The sequence below is a fragment of the Phocoena sinus genome, chromosome 6 (assembly GCF_008692025.1).
Source record: "Phocoena sinus isolate mPhoSin1 chromosome 6, mPhoSin1.pri, whole genome shotgun sequence".
Taxonomy (NCBI): Eukaryota; Metazoa; Chordata; class Mammalia; order Artiodactyla; family Phocoenidae; genus Phocoena; species Phocoena sinus.
The window spans coordinates 68,904,270-68,927,069 of record NC_045768.1 but is presented as its reverse complement, the minus strand read 5'-3'; the positions used below and the strand labels follow the sequence as shown (position 1 = coordinate 68,927,069).

The 22,800-nt window shown below is 41.1% G+C and overlaps 1 protein-coding gene across 2 annotated transcripts in view; it reads right to left on the bottom strand.

Moving 5' to 3' along the window:
* Positions 1–21,670, bottom strand: part of DENND4C (DENN domain containing 4C) — a 132,459-nt gene extending 110,789 nt beyond the window's left edge. Inside the window, exon 1 of one of the 2 annotated variants that reach the window (XM_032634467.1) lies at positions 21,256–21,670. The gene's annotated coding sequence lies outside the window, so the exon portion shown is untranslated. The remainder of the gene's footprint in view (positions 1–21,255) is intronic. The other variant, XM_032634466.1, reaches the window with a different exon arrangement.
* Between the last annotated feature and the right edge of the window lie 1,130 nt (positions 21,671–22,800).

Genomic DNA, 22,800 nt, shown 5'->3' with positions numbered 1-22,800 from the left:
ACACTTTCTTCTCAAGTGTGCACGAACATTCTCCAGGACAGATCACATCTTGGGTCACAAATCAAGCCTCAGGAAATTTAAGAAAATTGAAATCGTATCAAGCATCTTTTCAGATCACAACGCTGTGAGATTAGAAATTAATTACAGGGGAAAAAACGTAAAAAAGACAAACACATGGAGGCTAAACACTACGTTACTAAATAACCAAGAGATCACTGAGGAAATCAAAAAATACCTAGAGACAAATGACAATGATAACACAACAATCCAAAACCTATGAGATGCAGCAAAAGCAGTTCGAAGAGGTAAGTTTATAGCTACACAAGCCTACCTCAAGAAACAAGAAAAATCTCAAATAAATAATCTAACCTTACACCTAAAGGAACTAGAGAAAGAAGAACAAACAAAACCCAAAGTTAGCAGAAGGAAAGAAATCATAAAGATCAGATCAGAAATAAATGAAACAGAAACAAAGAAAATAGCAAAGATCAATAAAACTAAAAGCTGGTTCTTTGAGAAGATAAACAGAATTGATAAACCATTAGCCAGACTCAGCAAGAAAAAGAGGGAGAGGACTCAAATCAATAAAATTTGAAATGAAAAAGAAGTTACAACAGACACCACAGAAATACAAAGCATCCTAAGAGACTACTACAAGCACCTTCTATGCCAATAAAATGGAAAACCTGGAAGAAATGGACAAATTCTTAGAAAGGTATACCTTCCAAGACTGAACCAGGAAGAAATACGAAATATGAACAGACTAATCACATGTCATGCAATTGAAACTGTGATTAAAAATCTTCCAACAAACAAAAGTCCAGGACCAGATGGCTTCACAGGTGAATTCTATCAAACATTTAGAGAAGAGTTAACACCCATCCTTCTCAAACTCTTCCAAAAAATTGCGGAGGAAAGAACACTCCCAAACTCATTGTATGAGGCCACCATCACCCTGATACCAAAACCAGACAAAGATACTACAAAAAAAGAAAATTACAGACCAATATCACTGATGAATATAGATGAAAAAATCCTCAACCAAATACTAGCAAACTGAATCCAACAACACATTAAAAGGATCATACACCATTATCAAGTGGGATTTATCCCAGGGATGCAAGGATTCTTCAATATACGCAAATCAATCACTGTGACACACCATATTAACAAATGGAAGAATAAAAACCATATGATCATCTCAATAGATGCAGAAAAAGCTTTTGACAAAATTCAACACCCATTTATGATAAAAACTCTCCAGAAAGTGGGCATAGAGGGAACCTACGTCAACATAATAAAGGCCATATATGACAAACCCACAGCAAACATCATTCTCAATGGTGAAAAACTTAAAGTATTTCCTCTAAGATCAGGAACAAGACAAGGATGTCCACTCTCACCACTATTATTCAACATAGTTTTGGAAGTCCTAGCCTCAGCAATCAGAGAAAAAAAAGAAATAAAAGGAATACAAATTGGAAAAGAAAAAGTAAAACTGTCACTGTCTGCAGATGACATGATACTACACATAGAGAATCCTAAAGATACCACCAGAAAACTACTAGAGCTAATCAATAAATCTGGTGAAGTTGCAGGATACAAAATTAATGCACAGAAATCTCTTCCATTCCTATACACTAATGATGAAATATCTGAAAAAGAAATTAAGGAAACACTCCCATTTACCGTTGCAACAAAAAGAATAAAATACCTAGGAATAAACCTACCTAGGGAGATAAAAGCCCCGTATGCAGAAAACTATAAGACACTGATGAAAGAAATTAAAGATGATACCAACAGATGGAGAGATATACCATGTTCTTGTATTGGAAGAATCAATATTGTGAAAATGACTATACCACCCAAAGCAATCTACAGATTCAATGCAATCCCTATCAAATTACCAATGGCATTTTTTACGGAACTAGATCAAAAAATCTTAAAATTTGTATGGAGACACAAAAGACCCCAAATAGCCAAAGCAGTCTTGAGGGAAAAAAAAGGAGCTAGAGGAATTAGACTCCCTGACTTCAGACTATACTGCAATAATCAAGTAATCAAGTAATAATCAAGTAATAATCAGTAATCAAGACAATATGATAGTGGCAGAAAAACAGAAACATAGATCAATGGAACAAGATAGAAAGCCCAGAGGTAAACCCACACACCTATGGTCAACTACTTCATGACACAGGAGGCAAGGTTATACAATGGAGAAAAGACAGTTTCTTCAGTAAGTGGTGCTGGGAAAACTGGACAGCTACATGTAAAAGAATGAAATTAGAACACTCCCTAACACCATACACAAAAGTAAACTCAAAATGGATTAGAGACTAAATGTAAGACCAGACACTATAAAACTTTTAGAGGAAAACATAGGAAGAACACTCTTTGACATAAATAACAGCAAGATCTCTTCTGATCCACCTCCTAGAGTAATGGAAATAAAAACAAAAGTAAACAAATGGGACCTAATGAAACTTCAAAGCTTTTGCACAGAAATGGAAACCATAAACAAGAAAAAAAGACAACCCTCAGAATGGGAGAAAACATTTGCAAATGAATCAACGGACAAAGGATTAATCTCCAAAATATATAAACAGCTTATGCAGCTCGATATTAAAAAAACAAATAACCCAATCCAAAAATGGGCAGAAGACCTAAACAGACATTTCTCCAAAGAAGATATACAGATGGCCAAGAAGCACATGAAAAGCTGCTCAACATCACTAATTATTAGAGAAATGCAAATCAAAACTACAATGAGGTATCACCTCACACCAGTGAGAATGGGCTTCATCAGAAAATCTACAAACAACAAATGCTGGAGAGGGTGTGGAGAAAAGGGAACCTTCTTGCTCTGTTGGTGGGAATGTGAACTGATACAGCCACTATGGAGGATGGTATGGAGGTTCCTTAAGAAACTAAAAATAGTATTACCATATGATCCAGCAATCCCACTACTGGGCACATACCCAGAGAAAACCACAATTCAAAAAGACACATGCACCCCAATGTTCTTTGCAGTACTATTTACAATGACCAGGTCATGGAAGCAACCTAAATGCCCATCGACAGACGAATGCATAAAGAAGATGTGGTACATATATACAAGGGAATATTAGCCATAAAAAGGAACGAAATTGGGTCATTTGTTGAGACATGGACTGATCTAGAGACTGTCACACAGAATGAAGTAAGTCAGAAAGAGAATAACAAATAGCGTATATTAACGCATGTATGTGGAACGTAGAAAAATGGTACAGATGAACGGGTTTTCACAGCAGAAATTGAGACACAGATATAGAGAAAAAACATATGGACACCAAGGGGGAAAAGCGGCGGGGGCGGTGGGGGGTGTGTGATGAACTGGGCGATTAGGATTGACATGTATACACTGATGTGAATAAAACTTGGGCTTCCCTGGTGGCGCGGTGGTTGAGAATACGCCTGCTGATGCAGGGGACACGGGTTCGTGCCCCGGTGCGGGAGGATCCCACATGCCGCGGAGCGGCTGGGCCCGTGAGCCACAGCCGCTGAGCCTGTGCGTCCGGAGCCTGTGCTCCACAATGGGAGAGGCCACAACAGTGAGAGGCCCGCATACCGCAAAAAAAAACCCCAAAAAAACAAAAAAAACCCTCATAACTAATAAGAACCTGCTGTATAAAAATAAAAAACCTTAAGAAAACATAGTTGTCTCAAACAGTGATACCTATCCTGCTCCCATTAGCAGAACAAAGTTCATGATGGAGTCGTACTGAACTCTCTCTTTGGTAAATATAAGTGGTCAAGTGCCCTTTTCTTAGCTCAAATAAAGTGACTTTTCTTCAATGATAAAAAAAAAAGATAGAAAAATAATACACGCAAACCCAACCATACCAATAACTTCACTAAATTTAAGTAGTCTACCAAGACAAATGAAAATATATGTCCATGGTACTTGAAAAGATGCTCAACATTGCTCACCTCAGGGAAATGCAAATCAAAACCACAATGAGATATCACCTTACACTGGTCAGAATGGCTATTATCAAAAAGATAACAAATAACAAATGTTGGCGAGGGTGTGGAAAAAAGGCAACCCTCACGCACTGTTGGTAGGAATGTAAATTGGTGCCACCACTGTGGAAAACACTATGGAGGTTCCTCAAAAAACTAAAATACAACTACCATATGACCCAGCAATTCCACTGCTGGGCATATATTTGAAAAAAAAAAAAAGAAAACACAAGTTCAAAAAGATACATGCACCCCAATGTTCAGAGCAGCATTATTTACGATAGCCAAAATATGGAAGCGACTTAAGTGCCCATCAACAGATGAACAGATAAAGGAGACGTATGGTGTGTGTGGCGGGGGCGGGGAGCACACACACAGTGGAATACTACGCGGCCATAAAAAAGAATGAGGGCTTCCCTGGTGGCGCAGTGGTTGAGAGTCCGCCTGCTGATGCAGGGGACACGGGTTCGTGTCCCGGTCCGGGAAGATCCCACATGCCGAGAAGCGGCTGGACCCGTGAGCCGTGGCCGCTGAGCCTGCACATCCGGAGCCTGTGCTCTGCAACAGGAGAGGCCAGAACAGTGAGAGGCCCGCGTACCACAAAAAAAAAAAAAGAAAGAAAAGAAAAATACAAATAAACCTGAAAAAAAACCTGTCCATATAAAAACTTGGATACAATATTCATAGCAACACTACTCAAAATAGCCAAAATGTAGAAACAACCCAAATGTCCATCAACTCATGATGTGGAATTTCCATGCAATGGAGTATTATTCAGCCATAACAAGGAATGAAGTACTACTGATACATGCTGTGACGTGGATGAATCTAGAAACCATTATGCTAAGTGAAAGAAGCCAGACACAAAAGTCAAACATTATACTATTCCATTTACAGTAAATATCCAGAATAGGCAAATCTACAGAGAAAGCAAGCAAACTAGTGGTTGTCAGGAGGGGTAAGGAGGGGGGAAGGGGAATGGGGAATGACTGATTAAGGGGAAAAAGATTTCCTTTTGGGTGATAAAAACAGTCTGGAACTAGATAGTGATGACAGTTGCGTAACATTGAGAATGTACTAAATGCCACTGAACTGTAGATTTTCACGTTGTTAACATGGTGAATTTTATATTATGTGAGTTTTGCCACAATTTTTTTAAAAAGGAATGAAGTACTGATACATATAACATGAGTGAACCTTGAAAACATTATCCTAAATGAATGAAGCCAGTCACAAAAGATCACATACTATATGATTTCATTTAAATGAAATGTCCAGAATAGGCAAATCTATAGAAACAAAAACTAGATTAGTGGTTACCTAGGGCTGGGGTGTGAGAGAGGGGGATTGGATAGTGACTATGAATGGACATAAGATTTCCCTCTGGCATGATGAAAATGCTCTAAATTAGATTATGCCAATGGCTGTAAAACTCTGTAAATATTCTAAGAACCACTGAATTGAACCCTTTAAATGGGTGAATTTTATGGTGTATAAATTATATCTCAATTAAGCTGATTTTCAAAAGCAAATTGTCAAGTGGTCTAACCACTCCTAAATAAAGACAGAAACTATTAGACTGGGTTATAGAAAAGAAAGACTCAATTCTAAGCCATCTACAGGAAACAAATTTTAAATATAAAGACACAAATGCATTAAAAGTAAAAGAATGACTAACCTTTGACAAAGGAGCAAAGACAATTCAATGGAGAAAAGATAGCCTCAACAAGTAGTAGTGGGAAAATTAGATGCCCATATGCAAAAAAGAGACTGAGACCTTACACTTTCTACAAAAAATAATTCAAAATGAATCATATACCTAAATATAAAATACAATACTATAAAACTTCTAGAAGAAAACACAGGAGAAAAATCTATATGTGATCTTGGGTTTGGCGATGAATTTTTAGATACAACACCAAAAGCACAATCCACGAAAAAAAACCTGACAAGGTAGACTTAACTAAAAACTTCTGCTCTGTTAAAGACACTGTTAAGAGAATGAAAAGACAAGCCAGAGAATGTGATAAAATATTTGCAAAAAACATAACTGATAAAGAGCTGGTATCCAAAATACACCAAAAACACACAGAACTAAACAGTAAGAAAACAGACAACCCAATTAAGAAATGGGCAAAAGATCTGAACATATACTTCACCAAAGAATATATACATATGGCTAACATGTATATGAAAAAATGCACAACATCATTAGTCACTAGAGAAATACAAACTGAAATAATGAGATGGCAATACAGACTTATTAGAATGGCTAAAAACTTTCTTAAACTGACAATACCAAATGCTGATGAAGATGTGGAACAGGACCTTTCATTCACTGCTGTTGGGAATGCAAAATGGAACAGCCACTCTGAAAGACAGTTTGACAGTTTCTTACAAAGCTAAACGTAAGCTTACTGTATGATTCAGCAATCACACGCCTAGGTATTTACCCAACTGATTTGAAAATTTATGTCCATACAAAACCTACATACAATGTTTACAGCAGCTTTATTCATAATCACCAAAAACTGGAAGCAAAGAAAATGTCCTTCAATAGGTGAACAGATAAAACAAAAACAAAAACCTGATACGTTCAGTGATAAATGAGCTATCAAGCCACAAAAAGACTTGGAGGAACCTTAAATGCATATTGCAAAGTGAAAGAAGGCAGTCTGAAAGGCTAATATGATTCCTTTTACATGACATTCTAGAAAAGGCAAAAACTACAGAAACAGTAAAAAGAGATCAGTGGTTTCCAGGGTTTTGGGGTTTGGCAGAGAGGGCTGAAGAATTGAAGTGTGGAAACGTCTACAGATATAAAACTATTCAATATGATACTGTAATGGTAGATACATGACATTACACATTTGTCAAAATTCACAACACAGAGCGCGAGCTTTAATGTATGCAAAATTATCAAAACCATTGAGGAGGTCATGGGATCCACTGAAGGAATGTGGAGTAGGTCAAGAGAATATAACTACTACAAATGTGTGAAAACAACCTCACTGAAGGGGTTGGGGTGGAGGGGTGGCGAGATGCTGGCCAAAGTAACTTTAGAAATGAGTAGAGTCTTTAAAGCTAAAAGCAACAGGAACTGCAAATAGGCACTCTAGCTGATAAAACTGTTTCACACAGGGGTATGAGTTAACAGTTCTGATACTGCTATACATGTATACTGGAACTGAACAATTACATAAATGGATGACAGATGGTGGGAGCCAGGTTTCTCATTGTCGGAGCAGGTATTTACAGATAAGCAAGGGGAGGAGTATCCATGTAGTAATGGATTAAAGTTGGAGCTCACTACAAATTCATATTTAGTTTAATATAAATACAGATGGTGATATATAGAAAGAGTTATAGATATAGGTATACAACGGGTTACTATACACAAGTATATTTCCTTGCTCAATCAACTAAGAAGACATAGAAGCAACGACATCCAGGAGCAATCAGCACAGCAAGCACGCAGATCTTGCTTTCTAACACCATCCTCCAACAAGAGGAACCAAGGCTTCTTGAAGAAATGACTGATTATAGGACTGGGACAGGAAATACAGGTATCCTTTGCTTTTCAAAAGTTCACTATATGCCACTTCACTTTTACAAAAGACCTACATAAGCACCTATTTTTGCTAATCCAAAACAAATCTGAAAAAAAATTACACTTTTATGGAAAGAGGTGAAAAGCAAAAATAACATTCAGCATTTGTTTTATTTTTTATTTATTTATTTATTTTTTGCTGTACGCGGGCCTCTCACTGCTGTGGCCTCTCCCATCGCGGAGCACAGGCTCTGGACGCGCAGGCTCAGTGGCCATGGCTCACGGACCCAGCCGCTCCGCGGCATGTGGGATCCTCCCAGACCGGGGCACGAACCCTCATCCCCTGCATCGGCAGGTGGACTCCCAACCACTGCGCCACCAGGGAAGCCCTATTTTTTATTTTTTTAACATCTTTATTGGAGTATAATTGCTTTACAATGGTGTGTTAGTTTCTGCTTTATAACAAAGTGAAGCAGCTATACATACACATATATCCCCATACATACAATGGAATATTAGTCAGCATTTGTTTCGCAGCAAGCAGTTATAAAGGCAGTGTGCACCCCAAGTAGAGAGAGAAGAATGGCACCACCAAGCTCCTTCCCCAGGAACTACACTCCACATCTCAGCATCAAGCTGACATAGCTTTGAACTGTGTAAGCATCTGTGCTTCATCTTGATTTATTGTGTGCATCCGTTAACAAGATGTGTCCTAAAGTAACTGTTTCTTCACTTTACACCATTCTGGCTTAGGAAAGGTTTCATAGGAACACTCTAGTACTTTCATATAGCAGGGGAAACCTTTATACAAAATGAGCCTGCACAGACACAGAAAACAAACTTATGGTTTCCAAAGGGGAAAGGCGGGGTAGGGACAAATTAGGAGTTTGGGATTAACATATACACACTACTATATATAAAATTGATAACCAACAAGGACCTACCGTATAGCACAGGGAACTACACTTAATATTTTTAATAACCTATAAGGGAAAAGAATCTTAAATATATATATACACACACACACACACAGACACACACACACACAATCACTGAATCACTTTGCTGTACACCAGAAACTAACACAACATTGTAAATCAACTATAATTCAATTTTTAAAACTCGAGAAAAAAATTTAAAAAACAAAGTGAAAAAAACAATAAAAACAAAAAAACCCAAAATGAGCCTGGAGCATTTTTTCAGTGCCAGAATTAACAAACATGCAAACAAACAAGAACAACAACAAACCCACACTTATGGGTGTATGTCAAAGGAGCATAGGAGCCAACTAAAAGAGCTCCCAATAGCCAAGGCTAGAACAATTTGAACAAATAAAGTAGTACTGGATTATAACCCAAAGCATAAAATAAATATCTGTAAGTCCATACTGATATAAATTAATGATATGAATAAATTAATAAATGAAGGAAAAGAGACAACTGTCCCATGCAAAGGAATTCTAAATAACTTAAGCAGATACTCTGTCCTAAAGGAGTGTGTAATCCCCTACTCCTTCAGTGTGGGATAAGCTTACTGACTTCTTCCCAAAGAGTACAGAATGGAAAGGGGGAGGAGAGTAACTTTACAGTGAAGAACATGATAAATACGACCTCAGACAGATAATCATAACCAACATCAAAACCACAAGTCACGTTGACAGTATGTAGCCCTGAGATGATGTAACGAAAATGGCACTTTATCTCTGCAATCTTCCTCACAATCTAACCTTAAAAAAAAAAAAAAACTGGAAGAATTCCAATAAAGGGAAATCCTGCAAAATGCCTGACCAGTTCTCCTCAGAAGTGTCATGGTGATCAAGAACAAGGATAATCTAAGAAACTGTTACACCCAAAAGTAGTCTATGGAGACACAACAACTAAATGTAACAAAGTGGTATCTGGATGGGATCCTGGAACAGAAAAAGAACATTAGCTAAAAACTATGGAAATCTGAATAAACTATAGACTTTAGTTAATAATAACATATCAATATTGGTTCATTAATTGTAACAAACATACCATACTAAAATAAGATGTTAAGAACCTGGGTCTGGGGTATAGAGAACTCTCTGTACTATATTCTCAATTTTTCTGTAAATCTGAAATTGTTCTAAAAAGTAAAGTATTTTTGAAAAGGTACAAGGATGCAAAAATATATGTTATGTACATTTTAATCATAAGAAAGCTAGAGTGGCCATATTAATAACAGGTAGACTTCGGAGCAGGGATAACGAGAAACATTTCATAATAACAATAAAAGTTAAATCATCAAGACATAATCCTAAACATGTACAGATCTAACAAGAGAGCATTATATAAGCAAAAACTGACAAGTTAAAGGAGAAATAAACAGATCCATAATTAAAGAGAATTCAACACTCCTCATTCAGTAATTCATAAAACAGGTATGCAGAAAATCAGTAAGGATACATAAAGTTTGAAGAACGCTATCAATTAACTTGACATAATTAGTATTTATAGAACACTCCATCCAACAACAGCAAAAATCCACAATCTCTTCAACTACACACAGAACATTCACCAAGATAAACCATATGCTGGCCCATAAAACAAGCCTGGATAAATTTACAGTAAGTCCCCTATACATACAAACATTCAGGTTTCGAACTTTCAAAGACACGAACGTGTGTTTACATGTCCAATCACGTAAATTATTTCAAGTATCTGGCGTACATTGTCATGTGCCTGCATCCTCTACAAGTGGTTGTGCTTTAGTGTACTTTCCTGTACAGTACTGTTGCTGTGCAACATGAGGAGCTTATTAATGAACACCTGATGGAACTGGAGGCCCAGAGAAAGGACGAAGAGAGACAAGAGGAAGAAAAAGTAACTGAAGAACTGAAGAGATTGATGACGCAGGAAATGGGAAGGGGATTTTCTTTATTTGAGGAGGCACTGTTAGTTTTTGAGGCATAGGACTCAAACACAGAACGGTACAAGAAGGTTGCAGCAGCTGTTCAGAATGCAATCCAGTGCTACCGTGTCATCTATGACAGAAAAAAAGAGCTACTACCCAGACATCACTGGAACGTTTTCTCAAGAGGGTAGATAGAACTGAATCCAGCAAGGAACCAGAACCTGTGCCATCAACGTCAGGCATGAATGAAATTGCAGCCTGCCCTCCATCCCCTATTGCTGACGATCCTTCAGCTCTACCATCTCCCACCTCCTCTCGCTCCTCCAGTCAGTAACTCTTCTTGCCTGTTCACTTGGTGCCAGCCCCTGTAAGCCAGCTGTTGTACTGTACTACTGTACTTTTCAAGGTACTGTACTGTAAGATTAAAAATGTTTCCTTTATTTATTGTTTGTTTTTTATGTATTATTTGTGTGAAAAGTATTATAAGCCTATTATAGTACAGTACTATATAGCTGATTGTGTTAGTTGGGTACCTAGGCTAACTTTGACTTACAAACAAACTGGACTTGTGAATGTGCTCTCGGAACAGAACTCATTTGTATGCAGGGGACTTACTATATAAGACTATAAAACATACAGAATATGGAATGAAATTTGGAATAACAGAAAGATATCTTATAAAATTTCCCCGATATTTCAAAACTAAACAACACTCTTCTAAATAATCCATTAATCAAAAAAGAAACTGTAGGGCTTCCCTGCTGGTGCAGTGGTTGAAACTCCGCCTGCTGATGCAGGGGACACAGGTTCGTGCCCCAGTCCGGGAAGATCCCACATGCCGCGGAGCGGCTGGGCCCGTGAGCCATGGCCGCTGAGCCTGTGAGTCCGGAGCCTGTGCTCCGCAATAGGAGAGGCCACAACAGTAAGAGGCCCGCGTACCGCAAAAAATTAAAAAAAAAAAAAACTGTAAGAGAAATTAGAAAATATTTTGAACTAAATGAAAATAACAGAAATCAATTTGTGAGATGCAGCTAAAGCAATGTTCAGAAGGGAATTCTTCTAAATTTACTATTTTATTACTTATATTAGAAAAGAGGAAAGCTTTTCAATCAGTAATCTAAGTGTCCATCTTGAGATATTAGAAAAAGAAAAGCAAATTAAACCAAGAGTAAGTAGAGGAAAAAATTAAAAGAAGAGAAATCAGTAAAATTGAAAATGGACAAGCAATAGAAATCCATGCGTCTAAATCAAGAAAAAAAAACAGGAGGCAGAAATTACCAATGAGTAATGAAAGAAAGTACATCATTACAAATCCTTTAGACATTTAAAAAATAACAAGGAAATATTATAAACACTTTCATTCCATTTTCAATGTAGATGAAATGGACATTTTTTTAAGACACAACTTTCCAAAACTGACATAAGAAGAAACAGAAAATCCAAACAGTCCTATATATATGAATTGCCAATAACCACCAAAACTAGGAAGAGGCAATGAAGGACTCTTTCCTGAGCCTTCAGAGTGGGCACCTTGATTTTAAACTTACAGTTTCCAGAACTGTGAGAGAATAAATTTGTTAATTAAACCACATGGTTTGTGGCTATTTGTTATGGCTACCCTAGAGAAACTACAACACATATTAATATTTTGGACGTAGTAGAATAAAAAATGTATTAAAGGTATGAAATTTAATTTTTGTTACTTCTTAGTGTGGAGCTACTAGAAAACTTAAAATTACACATGTGGCTTACATTATTTCTAGTGAAGAGCACTAATCTAGCTAGTGCAATAAGGCAAGAAAAAACTAAAGGAATACTGATTGGAAATGAAGAAGCAAAATTTGGCTTTTTCTGTAGACATGATGATTATGTATTAAGAAAATCCTAAAGAATCCACATAAAAACTACCAGAACTGAAAAGTGAATGCAGTAAGATAGAATACAAGGTCAAATTCGTATTGCACTTTTATATACTATCAAGAAACAATTTTGAAAAAGAAAATTTAAAATACAGTATCACTGGGCTTCCCTGGTGGCGCAGTGGTTGAGAGTCCACCTGCCGATGCAGGGGACGCGGGTTCGTGCCCCAGTCCGGGAAGATCCCACATGCCGTGGAGTGGCTGGGCCCGTGAGCCATGGCCACTGAGCCTGCACGTCCAGAGCCTGTGCTCCGCAACAGGAGAGGCCACAACAGTTAGAAGCCCGCGTACCGCAAAAAAAAAAAAGTATCATTGACAATAGTTAGCATCAAAAAACATGAAATACTTGGGGAATCAATTGAACAAAATGTGAGCAATACCTATAAAATGAAAATTACAAAACACTCCAAAAAAACCCTAAAGATATTTAAATAAAGAAGAGAGGTGCGGCCGCCGAGCACATGGGCCCGCGGGCCGGGCGGACTCCGGGCGGCCGGGACCCGGAGTATCAGCGAGGGGCCGCGAGCGAAGGTGGGCCCCGGCACGCGCCCGGAACCCCCTGAGTGGATTTCCACGCGGAAAGGCTGTTGGCGGCCCCGGTGACCTGCGGAGACACGGTTGAATCCACCTTCCAGTAAGTTAGAATTCTGTCCTCTGCCTTTCTGGAAACTCGGAAGCCTCGGCCTTGCGGGTCGGGATGCGTGGCTTGATCTTTTGACCAGAAAGGAATTAAAAAGATGGTCCCTCGTGATGGCGGCGCCTGTCAGCCGCGTGGAGCTTCCCCGAAGGCTTTTCTGAGCCATGTGGATGTACCGTGATTCTCGGCCGCCTGAGGAATAGCGCTGGTGGAAGCCTCTCTCCAGTGACACACACCCGCCCCATTTCTGGATGCTAAAGGTGGTTTTGGGAAGGCCCTGGCTGAGTGCCTCACGGATTCCTGCAGCCCGGATGCCCCTGGTGGACGGAGGACTGAAGCTTCCTGCCTTTGCTGCCGACCGGAGTGTTCGGTTGGGGCTCTGCCAGCTCCCTTGGGGGCTCCCTATGAAACGTAAGGCCCACCTTCTCCTTGTTCACGTATCTCCCGCGTGTCCTGTCCAGCACCCTCCTGGGCTTCAGGTGCGAGGTCACCACCACGTGGCCGGCTCTCAGAAGGGGCTGGCATTTAACGAGCTCGCTCTGTGTGTCTGGCATCGTGCTGGGTGTGTGTGTGGGACAGATGGAGATGGAAAGGTGCCTCCAAGGAGCCGTCACTGATGTTGTCATCGTGCCTGTCACCCTCTACTGATTTGCCCGGTTCGTGTGTCTGTCCTCATCTACCAGATCATACGTGCCTTGAAGGCCGGGGCCTCTCCTGGGTGGCTCTGTGTCTCCAAGACACTGTATAGTCCCTGGCACGCCTCCCGCTGCAGAAAGGGTGAATGAGGACATGATCGTTGCTATGTCACTCCTTGAAGCCGTGTCCCAAGGTGCCCTGGTGTTCTTGGTACACACCAGTCATCATGGTGGTTCTGATCAGGTGGAGGCTGAATCCACAGGCTTCAGGCAGCCCTCTGGGGCTTTGCATTTTACCACGGGGTCCACTGAGATCTGGAGAAGTGAAATGGCATCCCCGAGGCCACGTGCTAATAAGAGATGATAGAGACGAACTCAGGCCCAAGCCGAAGGGTCTGTGCGTTTACCACATACTTCCCAGACCCTCTGAGGCCCCGAGGAAGGAGAGCTTTTCCTTCCTTTTAGCATCCTGTTCCACCTGGGGTTTAGGTGCCTTTAATTTGACAAAAAAAGAATACGTATCCATTCAATACTCCAGAGGGACTTGGAAACTCTTCTTCCCTGAACTAACGCTGGAATATCATGGGATGTGAAGGATCGAGGCAGTGCCCTGCAAAAAAGTCTTACCCCGTGGACACTCACCCGTGTTTTGCCCCACTATCCGCTTTCTCGCTTCTGATTCTTAACACAGACACGGAGGGAGCCTGCCAACCGTGCTGCTAGACAGCGGTGCCAGCTGACTCATCTTACCTTTAGCCAATGAAGCTGGAAATTGTTCACTCTGGAACACTTCAGAGAGAACTTTATTCTTAAGCGTGTATCCTTTCGGTCTCCCCAGAGGAGTGTAAATTAGAAACCTGACCGTCCTCATATTTGCTCCTCTAAGGAGCAATGATTCGTTAAGTGGTGCTTGATGTCTCTAGACCTGATTAATTAGTGAACCACCATCAGTTTCTCCCAGGAATTTGTAATGATCACTAGCCTTTTGTAGTTAATGTAAAATTTCTCTGAGATAGATTTATTTTTATGTATAGGTTTGTTTTCCCGTCTCAGAGCAGGTGCTCCTTGATTCAAGCATGGAGAAGAACAAAAATAACATGTCTTGCGGGCCGACTGTGTGCCACGAGCTATTACAGACTTTGACTAATGTAGCCTCCCTACTACAGTCGGCCCTCTGTGTTCTCTGGTTCTGCATCTGTGGATTCAACCAACCGCAGATGGAAAATATTCGCACAAAAAATTCCAGAAAGTTCCAAAAAGCAAAACTTGAATTTGCATCATGCTGTCAACTATTTACATAGCATTTACATCGTAGTAGGTATTATATGCAATCTGAAGATGATTTAAAGTATACAAGGGGATGTGTGTAGGTTAAATGCAAATACTACACCGATTTTTTTTCTTTATGAGGGTGACTCATTCCGAAATGAGCCCTTTATTGTGTGTTTTAGGTGAACCAATCAGTGGGGGCCTGGACCAGGTGGTCTGCGGGAGTTTCTTCCCTTATTTGGTGGGGTGGGGTACCACACGGCATGCAGGATCTTAGCTCTCTGACCAGGGATCGAACCCGTGCCCCCTCCAGTGGAAGCGCGGAGTCTTAACCTCTGGACCGCCAGGAAGTCCCACTACACCATTTTATATGAGGAACTTGAGCATCCCCGGATGCTGGTATCTGTGGAGGTCCTGGATACCGAGGGAGGCCTGTACTAGGGAACATTCTTCCAGTCTCTCAGTGAGAAAACTGACCCCCAAAAGGTGTGCTGCCACAGGCTCTAGCATGTTCACTTAGTTAGCTCCTGAATGAACTATCTCCTGCTCTTGCCTGTCTCTGACTCCTCCTGGGGTCCAGAGCAGTTTGTGTTTGCTTCCTCCTGCTCCGGGCTGCCCTGTCACCTCCTGCAGCTCCTAAACACCAGCTCCAGTTTTGCCTTCTAAGTACCTTTGTCTTCTTCTGTCGGGGTGTCTCCCTCAGTAATGATTATAATGACGGTGATAAAAGAAAAACTAAAATAAAAAAAAAAAAAAAAAAAAAAAAAGAAGAGATATGCCGGGCTTCCCTGGTGGTGCAGTGGTTGAGAGTCCGCCTGCCGAGGCGAGGGACACGGGTTCGTGCCCTGGTCCGGGAAGATCCCACATGCCGCAGAGCGGCTGGGCCCGTGAGCCATGGCCGCTAAGCCTGCGTGTCCAGAGCCTGTGCTCCACAGCGGGAGAGGCCACAACAGTGAGAGGCCCGCGTACCGCAAAAAAAAAGAGATATGCCATGTTAAAGTATGAGAAGACTCACTATTATTAAAATGTCAATTCTCCCTTTCAGGCTTATTGTAGAAACTGACACTCTTATTCTACAATTTATAAGAAAATTCTAAGGATATAAAATAACCAAAACAATTTTGATAAAAACACAATGGTAAAGGAAAAACACTACCTGATTGCAAGGCTTGCTGTAAAGAAACAGTAATGAAGACAATACAGTATTGGTATAAAGACAGACATTTAGACCAACAGAACAGAGAGAGACCAGAAACCAACCCACGGTTAATAAATAAATTAATTAATTAATTAAAAGGAATCAGATCTCACATAACCTCCAAACCAGTAAGGGGGACTAATATGAAGAAAGGAAGAGACAGAGGGAGGGAAGGAAGGGAGGGAAGAAAAATTAAACTCTACAGAATAAAATAACAAGATGCTATGATAACACCTGATCTCGCTAACTAGACAGTGTGATCAGGAAAGACCTCTCAGAAAAGTAACAGGTAAATGGAAGAGTACATGTAAAGGCTCTAAGGGAAGGAATCTAAAAGTACGCCCGTGTGACAGGTGCACAGTAGGCAAGGAGAAAATAAGACTACAGAGATAGGGCTTTTCAACCAGAGGAAAATGTCTGTATAGTTCTCTATTCTATCAACTTTTTTCCATCCCTACCACTGCTGTTCTCAATTCTCATCTAGATGCCTACAAGCCCTCCTAGCTGATGAACCTGCAGCCTCACTCAAGCTGGTCTCCCAAATCCATCCTTCACAACTGAGCCAAAGATATTTAACAGCTTAAAATTATTAAATGGCTCCCTGTTCCCTACAATGTATAGTCTTAATTTCCTTTCTGACTTTTAAGATCCCTCATGACACAGCCCCTACTTACCCCTCCAGCTTATGCCCCACTTCCCTCCAAAACTACCTGTGGCCCCACACTAAGTTATTTGCATCTTAATAAAACCCACCACATGCTTTCATTACTTTGTGCCTTTTCACATCTTTGAGTTTTATATCAACTGTCTCCTCTGTAAACCACCTCTAATACACACCAAACACACTTAGGTATTTCTCTCTGCTCCTATAGCATCATTTGCTCTATTCTAGATTTGTCATGATGCGGTAGTTATGATGCTTACCTACAAGACTATGATGTTTATCCTACTAGACTTTAATATACAGACTGTATGTTATTCATCTTTTTATCCCTAGCAGATAGCACAGTACCTATTTAACAAAGACTTTTTTGCATAATTAAAAAATAGAGACTCCTAACATTTATGCTTTTAGAATCTAAGCATCCCTAAAGTAAGCATACACAATGACAAACTAGATTCAAGGACTTCTTTAAAATATTTCAAAGATTTAAAAAATCCTATAAAATGACTCTTCCATAAGTCAAATAATTAAAAATCTAGATTTTTAAATATTAAATTTGGTTGAAATGCGGTCCTCTTAGAAATATTTATGCCCCACAATATTACCATAAGAATTAAAAATTTTAGGGACTTCCCTGGTGGTCCAGTGGTTAAGACTCTGTGCTTCCAATGCAGGGGCTGCGGGTTCAATCCCTGGTCAGGGAACTAAGATAGGTCGTGGCCAAAAAAACTAAATAAATAAATTTTATATATATATATATGAATATTACTTATTATATTGAAAAATAAAATTAATAGAATTATTACAGAAACTTGTAGCAAGTAACAGAAAATTACAAATTTATATTTTAATCCCTATTCAATGAATTCAAGTCACAAATGCACATCTACAGTTTTTACCTTGCTTTCAGTTCTCAATCAAATACCATATTGTAGGAGCCCTCATGATCCACTGCAAAGGAAGTAGTTCAAAGAATGTTTACATTTTCAAAAGTTTAATTTGGCTTGCATCATCATACTAGCAAAAAGATTTCATTATAGCATTATTTTAAGATTGAAAAAGTGGAATTACTAAAATATTAAAAGACAGAATAGAGAACAAACGTATGGACACCAAGAGGGGAAAGTGTGTGGGGGGGTGTGGGATGAATTGGGAGATTGGGATTGACATGTATACACTAATATGTATAAAATAGATAACTAATAAGAACCTGCTGTATAAAAAATAAATAAAATTCAAAAAAATAAAAGAATAATGGTTAAATAAACTGTGACAGTACAACTTAGGACTACTACAAAACGATAAAATATAGCAATATGTATTACAATATTATGTTTAAAAAGACAATTATATGAACATTAGCAACAGAATTATACGCAAGTATAGACACGATTAGTATAGTATTATACTAATATACTATAGAGGACTTCCCTGGTGGCACAGTGGTTAAGAATCTGCCTGCCAATGCAGGGGATACGGGTTCGAGCCCTGGTCCGGGAAGATCCCACGTGCCGCCAAGCAACTAAGCCCATGCGCCACAACTACTGAGCCTGCGCTTCAGAGCCCGCGAATCCCAACTACTGAGCCCATGTGCCACAACTACTGAAGCCCACGCGCCGAGAGCCCGTGCTCCACAACAAGAGAAGCCACCGCAAGGAGAAGCCTGCACACCACAACGAAGAGCAGCCCCCGCTCGCTGCAACTAGAGACAGCCCACGCGCAGCAACGAAAACCCAACGCAGCCAAAAAAATAATAAAAATAACAAAGAAAACCTTACTTTAAAAATATATATATATATATTATAGAAGTATAACAGAACTAGACTACAGAAAATTGTAAATGTAAGCAGGGAGAATTCATTTCTTTCTTTTGAATTTCTCTTAATCATGTTATATTCTTTTCCACTAAAAAGTTAGTTTTCAAATAGCACATGAAGAGAATTGTATTACATTTACTTACTTATATGTAAGTATTATGTACTGACATAAATTTAAACAAAAATTTTAAGTTTAAAAACTACCTAATTTTTTCCCACAAAATACTAAGTTTTAAATTTCAAATAATAAAGTTATCTGATTTTGGAATTTCCTACAATCTGATGCTAAAGACCTACCTTTTTACACCAGCTATACTATGTAAACTCATTCCCCACGTTTTAACACTTTTAGAGTAATCTCCAATTCCCACAAGGCATCCAATCACCGCAAGTCTGTCAAACTGACAATCTTAAAAAGGAGGTACAACTTGTGGTACCAGCACAGAGAAGATAAAATTTTAATTCATGTACTATGAAAGCTTATTTGCGCTAAGTTTCAGCAGATACATTATACTGGAAATACAAATTAAAACAAATTCCATTTGCAAATCAAAAAGACCAAATGAAACAACCTGCCTCTGACTCAGCAGCTTTTTTACTTTACAACCTGTACTTAAGTTGCAAGGATAAGACTGAAACCTAACTTTCAAACTGAGAAGTAAAACCAGTGCAAAATCAATATTTGTCTTGGCAGGAAACTCCAATGAAAATATGAGATGTTTTGGTCTCAACTTGAGATATAGAAAAGCAAAGGTGCCTCCTTGGGTTATTATTTATCATGCAAAATCCCTTGTCTATAGCTACAAATTAGCTTTTATTGCAGATACTTAACATGTTTCTTTATAGGCAGCGCCTCAGCCAAATAACCTTCCAAATCTGGCACCATGAATTGTTACAGCTTACACACCACTGCAGTTCCTTGTAATTTAAAACATTTGCGTTTTAAGAACAGTCTCCACACACCAACTCTACTGCCAATTTCTCCAGCTGAAAGCTCGAGTTTATACTACAAAATACTATATTTACTCTCAACAACAGAATGCGCTCATTTACAAATTACACAAGAGTAAATGACTCCAGTACACAACTTAAAAATTTCTAACATCATACCTTTTCCATTATCCAAATTAACAAGTCTAAACAGCAGTACACTAAGTGAGGTACTATGACCAAAGTCAACTGCCATATCATCAGTTCAGTAAAATCATTAATACACAAGACAGACCCCTAATCCCAATCAACTATTTAGCAAAATGGCCACAGGAGATACCAATGAGGGGAAAGTGTGGATTGAGTTTGCCATTACTAGAAAAACGAGTCAAAGCAAGTCTGTACGAGAGGCAGATTAACGTCATGAATACAAATCTAAGTTCATTTCTGAGTTCCAGTCTCACACCAAGAAGGCAGTTTATCAAATTTTTAACAGTAATACAAAGAACAGGGCAAAAAATAAAATAGAGAACTTTTTTTTTTCATGGTAACGTTGATAAAGAACAGGTATCCTTCAATGCTCAGAGATGAAGTTTTCCTTTTACAACCAGTTTTTCTCTTATCACGTGTACACAGAAAATCCTACAGTTCTCTGCATTTCAGATAGCTTAATACACACGATCACCTCAAATCAAATATTTATTGAAAACTTACCTCCTTAGCACAAACATTCTCTCCTTACTATATCCTTCGCCTTCTAAACTGAGACCGGAAGGGAAAACCTACTCCTACGGTAAATTAGAGTCTAGGGAGAACATCTTAACACGAGTTTGCACACAATTAAGCAGGTTCAGTAAATCAATTACCCAGACTACAATGCTTGACAATTTCTCTGAAGCAAAAACACACAGACAGCTTAGGGTTCATTACTGGAGATGACTCTTTCCCTCGTATTTACACAAGTAACTTCGGTAACTGCCCTAAATTTTCCCGTGTGAAACAAACAGTTAATAGGAAGGGGGGGGTACTATTTAAAAACTGGGTCATTTCCTATGTATTCTGATGAAGTACGATCTTCGAGAAGGAAAAGGTCTATGAAGCAGAAAAAGAAAAGGAGGGGGGAATAGATGACAGCATCCTCAATGCAGAAAAGTTACAGCTCTTTACTGGAGTCAGCAATAGGGGCTCATTAGTTGGTTTTTGGTTTAGTCACTCGGAGTTGAATGAAACCTGCCTTCCTATAAAAGTCATCGCCAACAAAGAAGCCCTGAGGATCCGCCACGGCAAGGCGAAGGAGGAAATGTCCTCAATTCACCTGAGACACCTGCCCAGGTCCCCAGTTCTCTCCCCGCCCTGGTCCCCAACCCCCTCGGGTACCCCGGTCCACGCCCCTTGCCCCCCACCCAGGCGGCAGTCTCCTCGGCGGTCGCGAAGGCCCAGACCCCTCGCGCTTCCTTCCACCGCAGTGGCTCTCCGCAGCCGGGGCGGCGGCACGGGGAGGCCCTTCCCGAGCGGCCTCTCCCCCATCACACCCCGCAGGCTCCGGGGACTCCCCGCCCCCGGAAACCGCAGAGAAACTAGGCCGAGAATGCCAGCCCAAGCCACTCTACGCCTTCTCGGCGACCCCTGCACGCCGGCCCTCGGAACTCAGCCCTCCGAGCTGCTACCTGCCCAGCGCCCACCCGGCCCGGGAGCGCGGGGCTAGATGACGGGCGGCGCAGGGTTCCTCCGCGAAAGGCCCTCCACCGCAGACTCACCTGCCGCCCGCTCCTCCTTCAGCGCCACCCGGGCACAGCCCCTTCCTGGGGCATGAAAGCGCCGGCTTCGGGCCTGGGCGCCCTCGACAGGGAAGGGCCGGGGATTTGCTCTGGCGGCCGCCGCCGCCACTGCCGCCACCACCGCCGCTCTGCGCCTGCGCCGCCTCCCGGGCTGGGTCTCGAGGGGCGCCGCTTGCAACGAGGGGTAACAGCCGGGAGCGCGAGCTCGCGCCGGCGCCTCGGCTCACCGAGGCCGGTAGTGCGGGCGGCGGGTTGCCTAGGAGCTGCGTGCTGCACTGCTGCCCCGACAGCTGACGGCCATGTTTCTGTTCCCTTTTTCTTTTTTTCCTCCCTCTCCTTCCGCCCCTTTCCACAGAACAGCACTTTCCTTCCCCCCTCCCGCTCCCTTTCCTACTGCGGGGGCGGTGGAAAAAGGCGTGGGGGAGGGGTGGTGAAGGGAGGACGCGGGGGCGGGGCAGCGCTCGAGCCCCGCCCCCGGGGAGGGCCGAGGCCGCACAGCCACTGCTCCCCTCCCCCACGCACCCCGCCGCGACACCCTCAGGGCGCGGGGGTGCCAGTGCCGACAGCCCGTGAGCCCCGCCTCCGCGTGCGCGCGGCGGGTCCCGAGCAGAAACAGAGCCAGGGAGAAAGGGCTCAAGGTACTGCTTTGCACCCCTTCCTGCGGCTCTCAGACTCGCCTGTGGTGCGGCTTTATTGCCTTGGCCTCAAGCAGGTGGCGGCTGATCCTTTCCGGTTTTTCAAAGGCGAGGAAAGGGACTCCGAGTCCCTCAAAGTCACTGAGGACAGTGCTGAGAGAGATGCAGGTCTCTGGATGAGAAGTTTCCTTCCCAGGATGGGAGTTGGAATTCCCACGTATGACAGGGGGCCTCCCAAGCAGTAGAGAGACCCGCCGACTGGGGCTTCCCTAAGTCCTTCCTGGCTGCAGCGGCCCTTGAGAGTCCTTGACCGCGCTCGGTGTCGCTACCTCGGCAGAGATTTGGGGATGGGAACTCGGTACTTGGAAATCGCTCGTTTAAATAATCAGTCCTCTCAGGCCTCCTAAATAACTGTAGCCTCCTTATCCACACGGCTGCATGAATGGTCCGTTCCCTTAATGCAAACTTTATGAGATATTGTTAACTACGTTTTGAAATAATTATATATATGTAATTATATATACATGGAAAAATAACAACTAGTTATTCAGGAAGAAGCAAATGGTTTGAAACAAATTAGGAGAACTCTTTTACCTCCTGGCAAAAAAAACCTGGCGAGTGACTTCACAGATTCCATGGCAGGTCAGAATTAGAATTGGCAAGATTTGTGCACTAACGATGAGTATTCACATACATAATGATCATTTTCCTGAGAATTACTCTCTCCTTATTAAATCTGTATTTTTGCTGAAAAGTATGAGATTAAACCTCGGTCATGAGGGTCCTGTTGTCAATTTACTTCCAAAGTTTATTGCATATATGGATAGTTTAAATTTTGTAGCCAATAGCAGAAACTATTTCCCTGACCACGTTAGCAGTAAGAATTGAT